This window comes from Quercus suber, unplaced genomic scaffold (assembly GCF_002906115.3).
Source record: "Quercus suber isolate HL8 unplaced genomic scaffold, Cork oak 2.0 scaffold_49, whole genome shotgun sequence".
In the NCBI taxonomy this organism is placed as follows: Eukaryota; Viridiplantae; Streptophyta; class Magnoliopsida; order Fagales; family Fagaceae; genus Quercus; species Quercus suber.
The window spans coordinates 746,806-766,711 of NW_027069514.1; the positions used below are offsets into that span (position 1 = coordinate 746,806).

A 19,906-nucleotide genomic window follows, 5' to 3' on the forward strand; every position below is an offset into this window, starting at 1 on the left:
AAAAGCTTTTTTTTGTACCGGCCGGTATTGCCCAAAATTGGCCGGTAAGGCACGAGGCCAGTACGGCTGGTATTTTTTCCGGTACGAAACAGAGGGGTATTTTGTACCGGATTACTGGCCGGTACGGTATATTCCGGCCGTACCGGCCGGTACGGTACGGAATTCACTTTCTTGTTAGTTACATGAGTGGACCCAAGGTCAAATAATAAAGGAAGAAGGAAACGAAGGATAGGGTTTTACCCCAAGTTTATAATTAGGTCAAATAATAAAGGAAGAAGGAAACGAAGGACAGGGTTTTACCCCAAGTTTATAATTAGTGGAGGGGTTCAAATTTTACTTTAAACTGCCACCAATTCTATAAGAATCATGCTGAAGTTTTAATCTGTAGTTGGTAATTGTAAACGGTAGAAAAAAAAAAAAAAATGGTGGGTTCACAATTTTACAACTCACAAGTTGCCATATTAGCAAGTTGTGGTAAAGTTATAGAAATAGTTGTGGTACCAAACTTAATTGTAATTGGTAATATAAGTGTGCTCATTTTTCAGGTGAATTGAGTCTATTAGGAGAAATCCAAATTGACTCAATGTGTTTCAATACATATTGATGTCAAGGAATTAATGGTGTGTCACGAGTATAAAAAAAAAATTTACATATATTTTAAGAGATGAATAAATAAATGCACAAAATTTGGCTACAAACTTGGTTCTAGCCAATTACTACAATTTCCACTAAAACAATTATCATGATTACATATTTTAAAAATCCAACTGTTAAATTGTATATTTTTTATGTTTTTAACATACATATCAAATTTCATGCCAATCAGATTTACTATTCAATTTATAAACTTATTTTTTATGCATAATTTTAAATTACAAAAACTTGAAATTTAAATATTTGATTGACGACATAACTATTAATTTTGATTTTCTAGAAATTTTGCAAGTATGAAGGATATAAGAAGAAAATGTAATCCAATGATGAATTTTTTAAAATTTAAATCTAATAAAAATATATTGGGTGAAGTTGTAGTCATTGGCTACAACCAAATTTTTTAGCTAAATTTTATCCTAAATAAATACATACTAACATTATATTATGCCAAAGATGATGATAATTGATGTAAGTAGATACCCAGCTAGTTTCAACCCAGCTGGGTATCACGGTGTCACACAAGCTTGTTTAATAATAAAATTTAAAAATATCTTTTAGAATGTTTAGAAATAGTCCATGAGAGATCATCTTTATATTTCAATTGAAAAATAGTCATTTTTCCAGTTAGAAATTAGAAAGAAGTCATACAACTGCAAGTGATTTAAAAAAAAAAAAAAGACTTCAAAAAAAAATTAGAAAGAAGTCATACAACTGCAAGTGATTTAAAAAAAAAAAAAAGACTTCAAAAAGCTATACATAAGTAAATAAACTAAAAAACAAAAAGAAAAATCATTCACTAAACAGATACAAATTATTTAAATGTTTCTGTGAATGAACAAAATGGTTTTTATTGGACAATCAAATTTTCATATTTTAAGAGATTCAAGCAATGGTGAGAGTAGTAGAGACTTTTTATTCTAGCTAATGTTCATGTGAATGAACAAGAGTTGGAATTGTGTTCAGTGCACTGGACATGTTCCGTATTTTAATGTGTCAAGGGCATTAATGCATTGGAGACAACTTGTGTCCATGAACAAATAGGTTGAGTGGAGAATCAAATTTTTTATAGTCTAAGAGATTGAAGTCATGGCGGTTGCGTTTTCCAAAATGCATTTTTTTTAACTGGAGATTAGGCAAAGAGGGGTTATCATGGGACCATTATCATTGCAAAAGCTATTTGATTTATAAGTTAAAGACTTCGAATTCCAAACTTCACCTAAGTTTTAAGGAAGCAATACATGTGTAATCATGTTGCAGAATATATTATACAAAATTTTTTAAGTAGTTGTGGATGTTCATGCCAGAGGAATTGGATTCTATTGGGTCTTGTAAGAACAATCAAGAAGATCATAATTCACAACAAAATGTTCTCCAAAGATATAATAAAAATAAATAAAAAAACAAATTTTGGCCAAAAGTGCACAGACCCAAAAAGTTTAGCCAACCAAACGCGGATTTAGAATTGAAAGTTGGAACATGTAAATATGAAAGGTAGGCATCTGCCGCCAGAGAATAAGTGAATAACTTGTCACCCCACATGCGTAGATCTTTTGAGGAATTGGTCTTTTTCTTCATTATTCTATTATAATACCAACAAAATTTATGTATAGTTGTATTTTGACCCGTTAGAATTCAAACCTATAACACCACATGCGTAGATCTTTTGAGGATTTGGTCTTTTTCTTCATTATTCTATTATAATACCAACAAAATTTATGTATAGTTGTATTTTGACACGTTGGAATTCAAGCCTATAACAAGCACTTTATGATTATTGCTTTTATTATTTAGCTAAGATATTAATTGGTTATTAGTGTAAACTGGGTTTAATCTAAAATCTCTTCTGTGATGATATATTTTTTTATGAGTTGAGCTAATTGGAACTAATTTTATTTTATTTTTTATAGTTTTTTAGTTTTTGTAACTTAACTTTTAATTAAACGTAATAACCTATTATGTAAATTTGTTGTGAAAATATTGTGAATGTAGCATTTTTCAAGATGAAATTATTCTCTCAAAAGTATCGAGCTTGGATGTAACAATTATAATACATGTCCATTCCATCTAGACTTGAAAGCATTAATACATATAATAACAAAATTCTGTTGTAAATTTGTCCTTCTCTTTAGCTAGTGTAAATCTTAATCCTGTTAAGCAAGGCTTTGCGCAGCCACGTCAATTACTACCCCTTGTTCTTTTCTGGTATTTTAATTGATTGGGCTGATGAAATCACCTCCTCAAAGGAGAGACGGCCCAACAATTGGGAAGGCTTTCGTTTTGATTATTGCTTGTTAATTATCATGGAGATACTAATTAGTCATTTTCTTCTCTCTTTTTTCAAAACTTTCCTTCTTTTCACAGTCTGCACGTCAAATTATGTTTATCTGTACACGATATGTTGATGTGGGCCGTGTGGCTTGTATTGCCAAGCCCAAGTCAACACAAGTTGACTGAATTCTTGTTATATCAGGAAACCTCACTAGCCGACTTTAACATATAAATAAATAAATAAATAAATAAATAAATATATAGGTATATAGATACATCGAGTATAACTCTAATTAATCTTACACCACTCAATATTTTTTAATTGAATGCGAATTTTGTCAAATTCACTGTTAGATTACATTATCTTCGTATATTCTCCATGCTTGCAAAATTTTAAGGTGATCAAAGATTAATAGCCATATTATCAATAATTTTTTAAATTCAAGTTTTTGTAGTTTAAAATAATGCATAAAAGATGAGTTTATAGATCGAATAGTAAATAACATTAAATTGACATGAAAATTGGCGTGAATGTTAAGAACATATAGAACATATAAATCAACGGTGAGATTTTCAAAATATAAATTCTATAATAAGTTATTGGGTGGTGTAAGATTGCTTAGAGTTACACCAGGTGTAACTTGAACCCAACCTATATATATATATATATATATTCCTAAAAGCCTAGCAGCAGCCGCATAAAAAGAAGAATAGTGTTTTCTTGTCTTATGGGTGAGAGAGAGTTAGGGTGTATTGGTATTTGGGTTTCTTGAGAGTGTTCTTGTATACTATTGTATCTCTCTATTTTATAGTGAAATTTTTTTGTTGTCACCGTGGAGGTAAGCAGTTTGCCGAACCACATAATTTCTTGTGTTTTTTGTGTGTGTTTGTTATTTAATTTCTGCTTATTTACTGTTATTGATTTGAGTCTTGACGTGCTATCTGCACAACAAGTGGTATCAAAGTTAGGTTAGGATCCAATCCTTGAATACAATAAAGATGTCAAGCACAAAGTATGATGTAGAGAAGTTTTGTGGTAAGAGAAATTTTTCACTTTGGCAAAGGCGGATGAAGGATATCCTAATTCAATGTGGAGTTCACAAGGCCTTGCTTGGGAAGGAGAATAAATCGGAAACGATGAAGGATGTAAAATAGGTAGAGATGGATGAGAAAACAGCTAGTGTTATTCGTCTCAATCTAGGTGATGAGGTCATTCACAACATCCTAGAAGCAAAGACCGCAAAGGAGGTTTGGGAAAAACTAGACGGTCTTTATACAAGAAAGAATCTGATGAACAAGTTGTATGTGAAGAAGCAACTGTATAGTTTGCATATGAAGGATGGTTCTGATCTATTAGAGCATCTCAACACTTTTAACGTGTTGAATACCCAATTGTCGAGGGGTGAATTATGAGGACGAAGATAAAGCCTTACTCTTATTAGCATCGCTTCCTACTTCTTTTGATCATCTAGTGACTACGTTGATGTACGGGAAATAGACTATAGTACTTGAGGAGGTGACTAGTGCTCTCTTGTCACACATAAAGATGAAGTAAGATGGTGATGGTTCTCAGGCTGATGGACTTATTGTAAAGTCTGAGTTAAGCAATAGGGGTAGAAGCAGGTCAAGAGGATGGAAATCCAACAGGAATAGATCACAGTCTAAATCATGTGCAAAGAAAGAAGTAGAGTACTTTTATTGTCACAAGAAAGGGCACTACATGAATTAGTGTAAAGAGGTGAAAGAACAGAAGAAGAATGGAAAGAAGCCCCTAGAATCAGCTAGTGTTGTTGAAGAAACATCAGATGATAGTGAAGTTGGTGCAGATTTACTTCCAATTTCATCAGGTAACAATGTTCTATTAGAATATTGGGTTTTGGCTTTAGCATGCTCATATCATATGACTTCAAAGAAAGATTGGTTTGACATGTATAAGTCTTACAACGATGGTATGGTCCAAATGGGTAATGATGCTATATGCCCGGTTATTGGAATTGGTACCGTGAAGATCAAGATGTTTGATGGAGTTGTGAGAGTTCTTAGTAACGTCAGACATGTTCCAGATCCTAGAAAGAATTTAATTCTTTAGGAGTATTGGATGATTTGGGCTATTCATACTCATCAAAGGGTGGAATCATGAAGATTACCAAAGGTGCTTTAATGGTGATGAAGGGATAGAAAGTAAGCACGCTTTACAAATTGATTGGGAACATAGTTGTAGGAAGAGTTGCAGTCACCACTCCGGTGGAGTCCAGCACTGACGACACAAAATTATGGCATATATGACTTGGCCATATTGGTGAACATGGTATGTTAGAGTTGCACAAAAGAAATTCATTGAAGGGGGTGAAGACATGCAAGCTAGACTTCTGCAAGTATTGTGTGTATGGAAAGCAGCATAGAGTCAGTTTCAAGACAGGCTCTCATACAAGTAAGAGCGTTCTTAACTACATTCATTCAGATGCTTGGGGTCCAGTATCAATGTCTTCTCATAGCGGTGCTCAGTATTTCGTCAGTTTCATTGATGATTATTCTAAAAAGGTATGAATTTATTCTATGAAGCATAAGTCTGATGTGTTTGGCATATTTAAAAAGTGAAAAGTACAGGTTGAGAATCAGATTGGCAGGAAAATAAAATACCTTAGAACAAATAATGGACTAAAGTATAGAGATAAAGAATTCATAAGATTTTCTGAATTAGAAGGCATTGCTCGTCACTTCCCAATTAAAGGAACTCCACAGCATAATGAGGATGTAGAGAGAATGAACAAAACCTTAGCAGTAAGAGCCAGATGCATGAGATTGAATGCAGGGTTGCCTAAGGTATTATGGGCAGGTACAGTTAACATAACAAGCTTCATTATTAATAGATTTCCATCATCAGCCATAGATTTCAAGATTCTAGAAGAGGTTCAGTTAGGTGGACTAGTTGATTATTCGAGTCTAAAAGTCTTTAGTTGTCCAGCTTATGTGCATGTGCAAAGTGGAGAGTGTTCTAAATTGGATTCAAAGTCAAGAAAATGCGTATTTCTTGGTTTTGAAAAAGGTGTTAAAGGCTACAAGCTTTAGGATCCAATCTCAATGAAAACGGTGATCAGTAGAGATGTCATATTTGATGAAGCCTTTATGTTGGTACAGAATGAAGCAGAGACATGTGATGATAGTCCACAGGAGAAATTAACTGTTTAGGTGAAGTTTGACAAGAATAGTTCACCTAGTGATAAGAGTGATGTTGAGATTAATCCACAACTGCAACAAGAAGAGCCTTATTTAATTGCTAAAGGTAGAGAGAAGCGGGTTCACAAAGCATCATAGAGATATGACTTTGAATACATGGTTAGCTTTACTCTCATAACTAGCAATGGAGATCCATTGTCTTACAGGGATGTAGAAGAGATGGGGTCACTACAGAAGAATAAGACTTGGGAATCTTCTAGTATGTTGACAAAGTTAGTTCTAACAGATAAGTTCAAGAACTACTTGGACTTGGTTTATATTTGTAGCTTGTAAGCCCTTAAGGGCTAAGGTGGAGGCGATGAAGGAGTTTGCTCGTGTTGCTTGATCAATTCAAGCCAAGGTGGAGATTTCTTGATGTGGGCCATGTGGCATGTATTGCCAAGCCCAAGTCAACACAAGTTGATCGGATTCTTGTTATATTCTTGTTATATTAGGAAACCTCATTAGCTGACTTTAACATATCAATATATATATATATATATATAGAGTATTAAGTGCATCAGTGTGAGTAGAGTAATTCCTAAAAGCCTAGCAGTAGCCGCATAAGAAGAAGAATAGTGTTTTCTTGTCTTGTGGGTGAGAGAGAGTTAGGGTGTATTAGGATTTGAGTTTCTTGAGAGTGTTCTTGTACACTATTGTATCTCCCTATTTTATAGTGAAATTTTTCCATCGTCACCGTGGAGGTAGGTAGTTTGCCGAACCACGTAAATTCTTGTATTTTTTGTGTGCTTGTTATTTAATTTCCACTTATTTACTGTTATTGATTTGAGTCTTGAGGTGCTATCTGCACAACATGATATTATTTTTCAATGTCCCAAAAAGCTTAAGGACAACAAATGGAAAGAACCAACCAAATTTGGTTGGTTGTGATCATCAAATTAAAGAACTTAGCAGAGCCACTAATTTGCGAAAGAAAGCACCTGAGTAAGATGGTTCAATTCGCTTGGTTAAGGCAAATTTATTAACTAACAACACCGAAATGAGTTTTGTATTGGTAAGAAATATTGTATGATCTGACTTGTATTAAAATGTAGGAGTAGGTTATAAATTATGCATGCAACATGCATTTATAAGGAAATGGTCAAATCTTTGATTGCAATTTACATATATAAAATCACTTCTCAGAAACCGAGGCCTAGTTGTTTATCTCCAAGTTGCCTCTTAAAAAATATTGATTATGCCAGAGCGAATAAGTTCAAGAACTACTTGGACTTGGTTTATATTTGTAGCTTGTAAGCCCTTAAGGGCTAAGGTGGAGGCGATGAAGGAGTTTGCTCGTGTTGCTTGATCAATTCAAGCCAAGGTGGAGATTTGTTGATGTGGGCCATGTGGCATGTATTGCCAAGCCCAAGTCAACACAAGTTGATCGGATTCTTGTTATATTCTTGTTATATTAGGAAACCTCATTAGCTGACTTTAACATATCAATATATATATATATATATATAGAGTATTAAGTGCATCAGTGTGAGTAGAGTAATTCCTAAAAGCCTAGCAGTAGCCGCATAAGAAGAAGAATAGTGTTTTCTTGTCTTGTGGGTGAGAGAGAGTTAGGGTGTATTAGGATTTGAGTTTCTTGAGAGTGTTCTTGTACACTATTGTATCTCCCTATTTTATAGTGAAATTTTTCCATCGTCACCGTGGAGGTAGGTAGTTTGCCGAACCACGTAAATTCTTGTATTTTTTGTGTGCTTGTTATTTAATTTCCACTTATTTACTGTTATTGATTTGAGTCTTGAGGTGCTATCTGCACAACATGATATTATTTTTCAATGTCCCAAAAAGCTTAAGGACAACAAATGGAAAGAACCAACCAAATTTGGTTGGTTGTGATCATCAAATTAAAGAACTTAGCAGAGCCACTAATTTGCGAAAGAAAGCACCTGAGTAAGATGGTTCAATTCGCTTGGTTAAGGCAAATTTATTAACTAACAACACCGAAATGAGTTTTGTATTGGTAAGAAATATTGTATGATCTGACTTGTATTAAAATGTAGGAGTAGGTTATAAATTATGCATGCAACATGCATTTATAAGGAAATGGTCAAATCTTTGATTGCAATTTACATATATAAAATCACTTCTCAGAAACCGAGGCCTAGTTGTTTATCTCCAAGTTGCCTCTTAAAAAATATTGATTATGCCAGAGCGGCATATCACGGGTTTGAATTTGAGAATTAGCCTCACCCTCAAAAAACATTGAAGGTAAGAGCATCCACATCAGTTCGTGGATAGTCTTGTAAAATACATAAAGCACCTCTTTTTACACATTTTGGCAAAAAAAAAAAAAAAAACACCCACATCAGTGGGTGTAAAATTGTGCAAAATATACACTCGGCTGTGCAAATGAATAGTAATCGTGTATATATCCACGGTTACTGTTCGCGTGTAAATGATTATTTTATTTTATTTTCTCTCTCCATCAAACTATTTCTCTTCCCCAACCATTACAACGACCACAACCCAGTGCACTAGAATAACCACTCTAGCACAGAGTATTAACCAAAATCAACAGAAAATTAACCCAAAATCAACTAAAAATTAACCCAACAGATCCACACAGACAAATCAATACAAAGATACACTTGCTCAAAAAAAAAAAAAAAACACAAATACACAAACACACCCACACACAAACAAACCCAAACGGACAAACAACAAATAGAGATTGGTGCTTATTGGAACGATCGGTGCTTGACTGGAATGATCGGAGCTCGTGGGTCTCGCTTGATCAGAGCTCGTGATGGGTCTTGCTTGATCGGAGTTAGGGAGATACACTAACTGATTGGTGCTTGTGGATCGGAGCTAGGGAGATCTCGGTCAAACCAACAGAGAGATAGATTGGTGCTTGTGGAGCATGGATCGGCCAGTGAAGAAAGGATCTGGGTCGTTAGAGGTGTGGAGCGTGGATCGGCCAGTGAAGAAAGGATCTGGGTCACTAAAAGTGTGGAGTGTGGATCGGCTAGTGAAGAAAGGATCTGGGTCGCTGGAGCTTGGTTCGTGGATCGGTCGGTGAAGAAAGGATTTGGGTCGCTGGAGCTTGGTTCGTGGATCGACTGGTGAAGAAAGGATCTAGATCGGCTGGTGAAGAAGGACCTGGTGAAGAAGTGATCTGGGTTGGTAGTTTTTGAGAAAGAATGAGAGAGAGAGAGAGAGAGAGAGAGAGGTGATCTGTTCTGAAATGAGAGAGAGAGAGCGTATGTAGGTAAAGGGAGCTGAGAGAAATAATAAAAAAAATTGAGAAGAATGAATATTTTATTGAAATATCTTGTAAAATAGATAAACTGATGTGAGTGTTTTGTAAAAATGATAGTATAAAATAGAAAGAGTAGGTTTTTTCGTGTAAAATAGATAGAACTTTTAGAAGAACTGATGTGAATACTCTAAGATTGATTACCTTTTCCAAACCCATAAAAGCAGGAGTTTTGTGTACTGAATAGTGAATACAATCTTTTTCCTCAAAAAAAAAAAAAAAGAAAGAAAAAAATATAGTGAATACAATCTTTTTTATATATTTCTTTTATGGTAGCCAAAAATATATTGGACTACAGAGACTGACCAAAAGACACACAAAGAAGTGCATTGCCAGTTTTTCTTATTGTTTTATGAAGTACAACAGAGAATTACAACTGATATGACAGTCACAGAATATGTTAATTAAAATCATCCTTGAATAAATGAAGTGAAGGTTGAGCGCATTTAATTATTTCACCAATAACCTTTACAAGAACAGTCACCGTCTTTAAAATGGTGAAACCTATTCCTGTTTCTCATACAATAATCTCTCTGTTAGAAGTTTCAGATTTTTTTTGCTACTTCATGACAATCCCAACAAATCCTGAGGTTCTTCATAATCCTAATGGGTACACCTTCTTTTAAAGTGATCAAAAAAGGAAAAGAAAAAAAGAAAAAAAGAAATCAATATAATTAGGGACTAATCTATTTTGCCAAATTTAGCACACAAAAGGCATAAATAGTTTCTCAGCGAAAAAAAGAAAAAAGAGAGAGGCATAAATAGTTTAAAGAATATTTCATAATAATCACAGAGAAAAAAGATACCCAAAAAGAGAGATAATAACTACCAGTGCTGCCAATTGTTCAACTTATTTCTTGTTTCCACTATGTCCATCAGTATATGAAATACCATTGAAATCCAAAGAACTGAAAACTAGAAGCAACCCTTTTGATTCTGGCTGAGCAGTATTGTAAGTAGGTTTTCCCAGGTTCATCTTATTGATAGCAAACTCATTGAGGATAGACTTGCATAATACCATATCCTGGAAAATAAACAAAAAAGTTTATTATCTAATTAAAAAAAAAAAAAAAAAGATATTGGTCAATCGTTGTATCAATATTAGGTCTAACATAAAATACGCCAGACATATATAATTAAACAAACTTAATTCTCAGCAAATTGATCCTACATAACATTTATGAGCACATTAGCATTACACTTCATATATGTGTTCATCATTCTTAATTCCTTACATTCACATAACTAAACAGTAAAATGCAAGTTTCATAATTAGATGAATTACAAATTTAAAGAAACATAATGATATTATTTCAACCCCTGCGATTCTTTTTACAAAGAAATACATAAATCCCAATGCCTTGGAAAACAACAGTGTGAAACTTGGGAGAAATAAACATTGCTTGACAAGTGTAAACTGAAAACATTCAATTTTTCCAAACACACGTGTTAGCTTGTCATTCAGAAGCTATCTAGCTTATCAATAGCCATACTAAACTTCATATATAGTAACAAAATAATTATCTCAGATGTCAAATCAAAATAACATGCACAAGGCTGTAACTTTGATATAACAATGTAACCAGAAAAGATAACTATATATATATATATATAAGCATCTTTCAGCCTCTGGATCAATCTTGAATATTTATTATCTAGATTGAATTACTGATATTCAAAATTAATCCACCCAGAAAAGATGCAACCTACATATTAGTGTTCTAAAAGTTCACTAAAACTTTATTGTAATAAAAAGGAAAAGATCATCTTCACAGATATGAAGATAATCTTTCACACATACAAGCATTTTTCAGCCTCACAATCTAGGCTTCTTTCAACTTCAAAAAAGTTAATCTCCCATCCTTCGGAAATAAAAAATAAAAATAAAAAGAATAAATTACAAGTTTCACCTAACAAAGTCTAAATTTACAAGATGATGTAACAAACCTCATGAATGAGAGGACACCATTCATCCTTTATCTTCTTTGATACGTGTTCCACTGCAAGTTTGGAAACGTCTTGTTCATGAATGAGAGGATACCCTTCAATCCTTTATCTTATTTAAATTTCAAGTTTGGAAATGTCTTGTTCGGCTTTTTTTCGATGTGAAAAAGTGTTTTGAGAGGTATGGCTCCCTCCATCCACTTCCACCATTGACCTAAACTTTGGTCCATGCGGTGTTCCCTCGTTTCCATATATTGGCCGCTGAATGGCCCATTGTAGTGTGTATTCCTGTAGTCTGCCCTTGTACGTCAAGTGTTCTGTAAGGCCTAAACAAATTCAAATCCAAAATATTCAAAACAAGTTTGGATAGAGAACAAGCAAACAAATATCAAAAGCTCAGATCTTTGAGTAGTAAGGACTATTAATCAAAACCCAAAAAGGAAAATGTATGAAAAACACAAATAAATAAAACCCAAAAAAGCTTAGACTTACGTGAAGAATAGGACAACGCTACAGAAGTAGAGGCAGGCTGAGGCTGAGGCTAAGGTTGAGGAAAGACATTTGAGCTCATTTCCATCATTTTCAAGGGTTAAGAGGAAGAAGAAGCCATCAACTATCTCCAAAATGTGGTAAGCTCACTGTGTCTGTGAGTGTGTGTGGTTGTGTTCAAAGAAATGAGAGAGCTCAAATAGTTAGGTATGTTTGGTTGGAGGTGGAATGGGGTCGATGAGAAGTAAATGAGAGAAAATAGGAATGGGTGTTGTTTGGAGAGGAGGAAAGAAGAGAAAATTTTTGGTTGGGGTCCAAAAATAGAGTTAAAACAAGCGTGAAAACGCCTATTGAATATGAAAGACAAATGTGCCCCCACAAAAAAAAAAAAAAAAAAGATATTGGTCAATCGTTGTATCAATATTAGGTCTAACATAAAATACGCCAGACATATATAATTAAACAAACTTAATTCTCAGCAAATTGATCCTACATAACATTTATGAGCACATTAGCATTACACTTCATATATGTGTTCATCATTCTTAATTCCTTACATTCACATACCTAAACAGTAAAATGCAAGTTTCATAATTAGATGAATTACAAATTTAAAGAAACATAATGATATTATTTCAACCCCTGCGATTCTTTTTACAAAGAAATACATAAATCCCAATGCCTTGGAAAACAACAGTGTGAAACTTGGGAGAAATAAACATTGCTTGACAAGTGTAAACTGAAAACATTCAATTTTTCCAAACACACGTGTTAGCTTGTCATTCAGAAGCTATCTAGCTTATCAATAGCCATACTAAACTTCATATATAGTAACAAAATAATTATCTCAGATGTCAAATCAAAATAACATGCACAAGGCTGTAACTTTGATATAACAATGTAACCAGAAAAGATAACTATATATATATATATATAAGCATCTTTCAGCCTCTGGATCAATCTTGAATATTTATTATCTAGATTGAATTACTGATATTCAAAATTAATCCACCCAGAAAAGATGCAACCTACATATTAGTGTTCTAAAAGTTCACTAAAACTTTATTGTAATAAAAAGGAAAAGATCATCTTCACAGATATGAAGATAATCTTTCACACATACAAGCATTTTTCAGCCTCACAATCTAGGCTTCTTTCAACTTCAAAAAAGTTAATCTCCCATCCTTCGGAAATAAAAAATAAAAATAAAAAGAATAAATTACAAGTTTCACCTAACAAAGTCTAAATTTACAAGATGATGTAACAAACCTCATGAATGAGAGGACACCATTCATCCTTTATCTTCTTTGATACGTGTTCCACTGCAAGTTTGGAAACGTCTTGTTCATGAATGAGAGGATACCCTTCAATCCTTTATCTTATTTAAATTTCAAGTTTGGAAATGTCTTGTTCGGCTTTTTTTCGATGTGAAAAAGTGTTTTGAGAGGTATGGCTCCCTCCATCCACTTCCACCATTGACCTAAACTTTGGTCCATGCGGTGTTCCCTCGTTTCCATATATTGGCCGCTGAATGGCCCATTGTAGTGTGTATTCCTGTAGTCTGCCCTTGTACGTCAAGTGTTCTGTAAGGCCTAAACAAATTCAAATCCAAAATATTCAAAACAAGTTTGGATAGAGAACAAGCAAACAAATATCAAAAGCTCAGATCTTTGAGTAGTAAGGACTATTAATCAAAACCCAAAAAGGAAAATGTATGAAAAACACAAATAAATAAAACCCAAAAAAGCTTAGACTTACGTGAAGAATAGGACAACGCTACAGAAGTAGAGGCAGGCTGAGGCTGAGGCTAAGGTTGAGGAAAGACATTTGAGCTCATTTCCATCATTTTCAAGGGTTAAGAGGAAGAAGAAGCCATCAACTATCTCCAAAATGTGGTAAGCTCACTGTGTCTGTGAGTGTGTGTGGTTGTGTTCAAAGAAATGAGAGAGCTCAAATAGTTAGGTATGTTTGGTTGGAGGTGGAATGGGGTCGATGAGAAGTAAATGAGAGAAAATAGGAATGGGTGTTGTTTGGAGAGGAGGAAAGAAGAGAAAATTTTTGGTTGGGGTCCAAAAATAGAGTTAAAACAAGCGTGAAAACGCCTATTGAATATGAAAGACAAATGTGCCCCCACTTTTTTGCTCTCACCTACCTCCAGCTAATTCCCACTTTTTCACAGAGCTCTCATCAATCTTTAGCCTTTTCACAGTTCAACGGTAATAAAATCTCAACTTCTCTCTCTGTCTCTCTTTTTTTTTTTTTTTTCCCTTCTACTAGAATCTCAAGTATGACTTTGACCCTTTTTCCCCCCTTTTTGTTATCAATCTCTCTGTTTCTAATGTTAAATCTTCTTTGTTTTCTAGATTTTTTATTCTTTTTCCTTTTGTATCTAAACTCTGTGCTCTTTTTATTTTCCATTCAAAATGTAGATAGAAGACTCAGAATCAAGTTGTACAACATCTGGTCATTTTCTTTGTGTTTATTTTACCCAATTTTTGCTTGCTCAGATCATCTGTGTTTCTTTATTTCTAATTTATTCCTATTTTTTCACACTTGACCCTTTGGGGTTTTGTTATTTTCTTTTTATTTCTTTTTGCAAACCTCATCTGGCTTTATTGAATCTAATTAAGCATATAAAGAAGTTGTGTTTTGTGTGTGAAAGAGACCATGTGGTTGTTTGAGGTTCATGTACTTTAATGAGTTTGGTTTTTATTATTTATTAATTGTGATTGTTAGAATCTGTTTGTTGGGTTAAAATGAATTGACTCTTTGCAAATTAATTAATTACCCAAATTGATTAATTAGGTTCAATTACATGCTATGGCGTAGCAGCACAAACAAATCACCAAATTATCTAAATGCAGTGAAAAATAAATTTGACACGGGTGATTTGTTTACAAATAGGGAAAACCACTGAGGCAAAACCTCTCCGGATGATTTTAAGGTTACCATTCTCAAGAATCCACTATTATCAATCACAAGCGGTTACAAGTATGAGAAATCTTACCAAACCCTTTGACCTATCTCGAAATACTAACCTACAGTTGAACTCTTACCCCAATATCTAATTGGACTTGTATTGTAGCGGCAATCTTTTTCTTGATGCACGAATCCTAGTACGTAACTAACTAATGATTCACGGATCCAAGTACGTGACTGACACCAGCAACTTGAAGAAGATGTTGGTTGCAAAGTTCTTCAGTTCATCAATGATGAAGATCAGGAAGCTCCTTGGTTACAAAACCCTTGGCATAACCATGCAGTAACTTTTTCAGAGAGAATGATGAACTAGGTCACTTTCTGCATGTGTTCTCCTTGTATGACGGCCTTTAAAATAAGCCTTATATATGTCTAGGGTTGTGAGAAAAGAAACTCTATACAAATATTTCAACATGGGCCGAAAATCAGATCTGGAAATTCTGATTTCGTAGATCTTGACAGATTTAGCTTATGTCGAGCTTTGTTCTTAAATCTTGATAGATACTATTTCTATCGAGGTATCTGTCTAGTTTTAATGAACAGCTCTTCTTCGCTTGTTTCTTGATCAGATCTTTATGACTTTAACACTTGACTTGAACAACATGTTTCTTGAAGTCTTAAACTCATTTTAGATCTACCCAATTACAAGTAAAGTACATTTTGTTAAAAGATTAGCCAATTACATAAAATATTTACCCTAACATTGTTGGTGTAAGGATTTGACTTATTAGTGTTTGTGTTTTGTGTGTGAAAGAGACCATGTGGATTGTTTAAGGTTCACGTGCTTTGATGTTGTTGATTTTTATTATCTAATATTAGTTTTGCTTGTTAGAATTTGTTGGTGAAAAGTTTTGATTTATTAGTGCAAGTGTTAGTGGCAAGAGCAACACTTGTTGATTAAGATTCATGTCTTTGGTTATGTTTCATATTATATGTAGACTTATTTCAATAATCTTTTTACAAATAGATGTACATAATGATTTTTATTTGTATTATTATTTATAAGTAGTTTATTTTACATGGCTAGCTATGTGTAGTAGTCTTTTTATAGTGTCTCTCTGCTAGTTATGTTTTGGATATAAGAACTAAGATACAAGGATAAGGTGTTTTAATTAGTATTATGACTAATGTATTGATTATTCCTTTCTTGTGAGGGATCTTTGGTAAATGGATAATTCAATTAATTGAGATAGTAGTCCACTAGAAGATTTGAGTAAGAGTTGGGAGAAAAATTGTTGAGATCAATTAAGGACTATTCATGAATTGAACCAATTGGTTTGCAACTTTTGACTGATTGGCAGTGAAGACGAGATGTAGCAGTTTTGTAACTTCTTGTACATGTGGTGCATGCAATATGGATGATGGGCATATACTGTAATCTACGTTATGTGGATACGGTAATTACCAAAGTAGTGGGGAAAGATTAAACATTCAGCAAGAACTAATGAGTCAACTTAGTTGTAGTGAGAAATGTCGAGATATAATTTGAATGGGGCCTTATGCCTTTGCTAAGTTGTGTGAAATTCTTTGAGGAACTAGTCATCTTCAAGACACCAGAATACTTTGATGGCTCTGATGAGTTTAGCATTCTAAATGTTGAATCATACTCTCCAATGGTCTTGCCTTCTTACTCATGTGAAACATCATCCAAAAAGATGAATAAACTAGCTCAAATGGTTGAAATGCTTGAAAAGCCAATAGACATTTTTCAATATGGAATTGATAATGTGGTAGCAAGTAAATGAGATTGCTAAGGAGGAACTTATTATCATGGAGAGAGGATGTCCACACTGTTACTCTGACGAGGAAGTATTTTATGAAGTGGTAAATTTAGGAATACCATTAGACATGCAACTTGATGCTATGCTATTCCTAATTAAGGATCCATCCAAATGAGTACATTTTTTGGCGTTCCAACTAGTGAGTTATGCCAACAAATATTATTAAAGATGATGTGTGTCAAGTAACTTTAGAGGATGGATAATTGTCAATTGACTTTGGGTACAAGGTTAATAAATGAAGTAGTGTGTAAAGTGATGTGTGGTAATAGCTAAGTTGCATAATACTAAAAAATGCAACTTAACATTTTGCTGACTTTTGATGGACTGAATATAGTCTATGATGGAATTAGTAATATTTGATGACTTTGTATTTTGGTTAAGAGAGTATATGATAATGTAATATTTTAACTTGCACTGTGCTATGGATAAATATAATTAATATCATTTGATATTCAACATGATTGTATAAATAGGTGATAAATGTATACATATTTGTTGAATAGTGTGTTTTGTTGCCCAAGTGAAGAATATATTAAAATCTACTTGAATAGTGTTTTGTTGCTAGGTGAAGAATATATTAAAATCTAGTTGAACAGTGTTTTGTTGCCCAAGTGAAGAATGTAATAAAATTTGCGTGAATAGTGTTTTATTGCCCAGTTTTTTTTTTCCTCTACCAGCAATATATATTATAATATAGTATATATATTAGATTATATTATATATAATAACAAAGAAAAATAATATAAAATTATATGTATGATGTGTTCATTTTTATATTATTTAATGAGTACAAATAAACTATTTATTACATATTATGTAACAAGTGCATAAGAGTTAATTTATATAAACTAGATTTTTTATCATCCCACTTTTCTCTTCAATCAAACAAAAGAATTTTTCACCTTCCCACTTTTCCACGCCTCCAACCAAATATACATGAAGGAAAGCTAAATCTTCTCTATCATCTCATTTTTCTATCCTTTCACTAATTTTTTATCCTTTCACTTTTCCACTCCTCTAACCAAACGAAACCTTAGAAAACCTTAGAAAGAGAGGTCTCAAGTCAGCGTGTGTTTGTCACTGTGTCTGTGTGTGTATGCGTTTTAGTGTTTGTGTTCAAAGAAATGAGAGATATCAAACAATTAGAAAGGGATGTCTCAGATCTGTGTGTGCTTTTTCTTCTTTTTTTTTTTTACGACATTCACGTGATCCTTATTTATTGTCAAAGTCAAAGTATCTGCTTTCCTATTAATTTTTAAGATTACTGGGATTGTGGGTACTCTCTAATAGTCTGATCTTCACGTAAAAGTTTATTTTTTGAATAAAATTTGCGCAAAAGATTATACATTTACGTATTGTTTGGATAGGGTGGAATTGAAGAGAAGATAAGTGAAGAGGAAGGAAAAGATGGCATTTCCTTTTTTTGGTTGCTTTGATAGAAAGGAATGGATACAAAAGTGGAAGGAAATCAAATCACCCAGACAATTTTTTTTTTCCACCCAAATTTAGGGATGGCAAAAATAGCTTGACCCACGGGTATCCGACCTAATTCGACCCTAATGGGTCGGGTAAAACTTAACCCACGAAGCAAATGGGGCAAGCTTGGGTTTAGAAACCCAACCTGTAACGGGTTCGGGTATTATGCATACTTGACCCAAACCCGACCCATGTATATATATCTTTATTAAAAAAATTAAAAACCTTACCTATAAAATATGAACTATCCTAACCCTAATCCTCTTTTTTCATTTTCCATCACTCACTCTCAGCCGCCTCCCTCTCCCTCACTCTCACTGTTACTTGTTACTTGCTGCCACCGCCCTCCTCCATCTCGCCGTCACCAGTCTCTCCTCTACCTCAATAGTCCATCCTCACCCCGTTCCTCATCGTGTCACCCCCTCCCTCATTCCTCCACCTCGCCATAGACACTGATCCTTCCTCCCTACCTCCCTACCTCCCTCACCTCACCTTGATTGGAAAAATAAGGGATTTTTGTTGGGTTTTCTAGGTGTGTTGTGGTTTTGTTTTTGGAGTTTTGGAGGGGCTGAAATAGTGGTAGCTTTCAGGTTGTAAAGGGCAGATCAATCGTTGTTTTGTGTTGGTGTAAAAGGAAAAATGAAGGATTTTTATGTATTTTTATAGTCTTTAGAGTCTATAGGTATGTCAAGACATGCGCTCAAGGTTCTGGTTTTCAGTGTGCCAGAATAGAAATTTGATTCATTTCAACTAATCAAGAACTTACAATTTAGACTAATTAAAGTGCATTTTTACTGAAATAGATTTTCAGCCTACTAGTCTATCAAGTGATTAGGGTTTTCGATCTACTTCACTTAATATATAAAGAAAACCCTGACACACGTTAATTTTTAGAATATTTTGGAGTGGCTCTTTTGGGATCTAAAAGGTTTTGTGCCTTTTACATATGATTTGAACAAGTAGATTTGAAGTTGCTGCATACTAGCCATCAAAAGTGCTGGATTTAAACCTTTAAGGGTGATCTTGAAGTTGTGGATTGGAGATCTATGTTGGAGCAAACCTTCAAGGGGTATCTTGGAGTAGTGGATTGAAGGTTTGTTAGGAGCATATTCATATTAAAGAAGTTTGTGGATCTTGGAACTGAAATTGGTAACTTTATTTAAGTTTACAAAGAATAGGGGTATTCGTACATTGTGTAAACTTCTACTTGATAGTTGATCTATTCATCTTGGGATTGATAAGGTCATGTCCTCCAGGTTTTTACAATGAAACTGATATGTTTATTTGGTTTTCTTGGGTTATCATATTTTGTATTCATTTATATTTTCGATGTGTATGATATTGATGTTTGTTTGATTAACCAAGGTCTTGCATAATTAATCTAATAATCAACACAGCTTTAAAACTAGTTAATATTCTTTTTTTGGTCATGGGTCTAAACCCAACAATTAGGATATTGCATAAATATATTAATAATGGTGTGCTTGGCAACCGATTAAAAACGTGTTTTTTATTTAAATTATCCACTGTTTGCTAGTCTCACACTACGTTTTGTCTCAATTTCATTTTAAATAATCTAACTTTCAACTTGTTAAAAAGAAGCTACTGTCTAGCTTTTTGTCTCACATTATCAAATGAGTTATGAAAAAATAAGAAATTCTCAAACAGACACAACCTCAAAGCACATTTGTTCGGCAAACAAACATCATGACCTACTCAAGTTGAGAAATTACCAACCTATTGTAGCTCAAAAAACCTACATAAACTAAGATGTCTAAATCTGAGTTATTGGGACCACTCAATTAGGTATAATAAAACAGTTAGG

The 19,906-nt window shown here is 33.7% G+C and overlaps 1 long non-coding RNA gene across 1 annotated transcript; it reads right to left on the bottom strand.

Annotated features, from left to right (window-relative positions):
* Nucleotides 1-9,877: 9,877 nt before the first annotated feature.
* Nucleotides 9,878-12,112, bottom strand: LOC136066867 (uncharacterized). The gene is made up of 3 exons (XR_010628370.1): nt 11,849-12,112; nt 11,360-11,682; nt 9,878-10,436 (listed from the first exon to the last, which is right to left on the bottom strand). It is a non-coding gene; the product is annotated as an uncharacterized LOC136066867 (long non-coding RNA).
* Nucleotides 12,113-19,906: the final 7,794 nt, after the last annotated feature.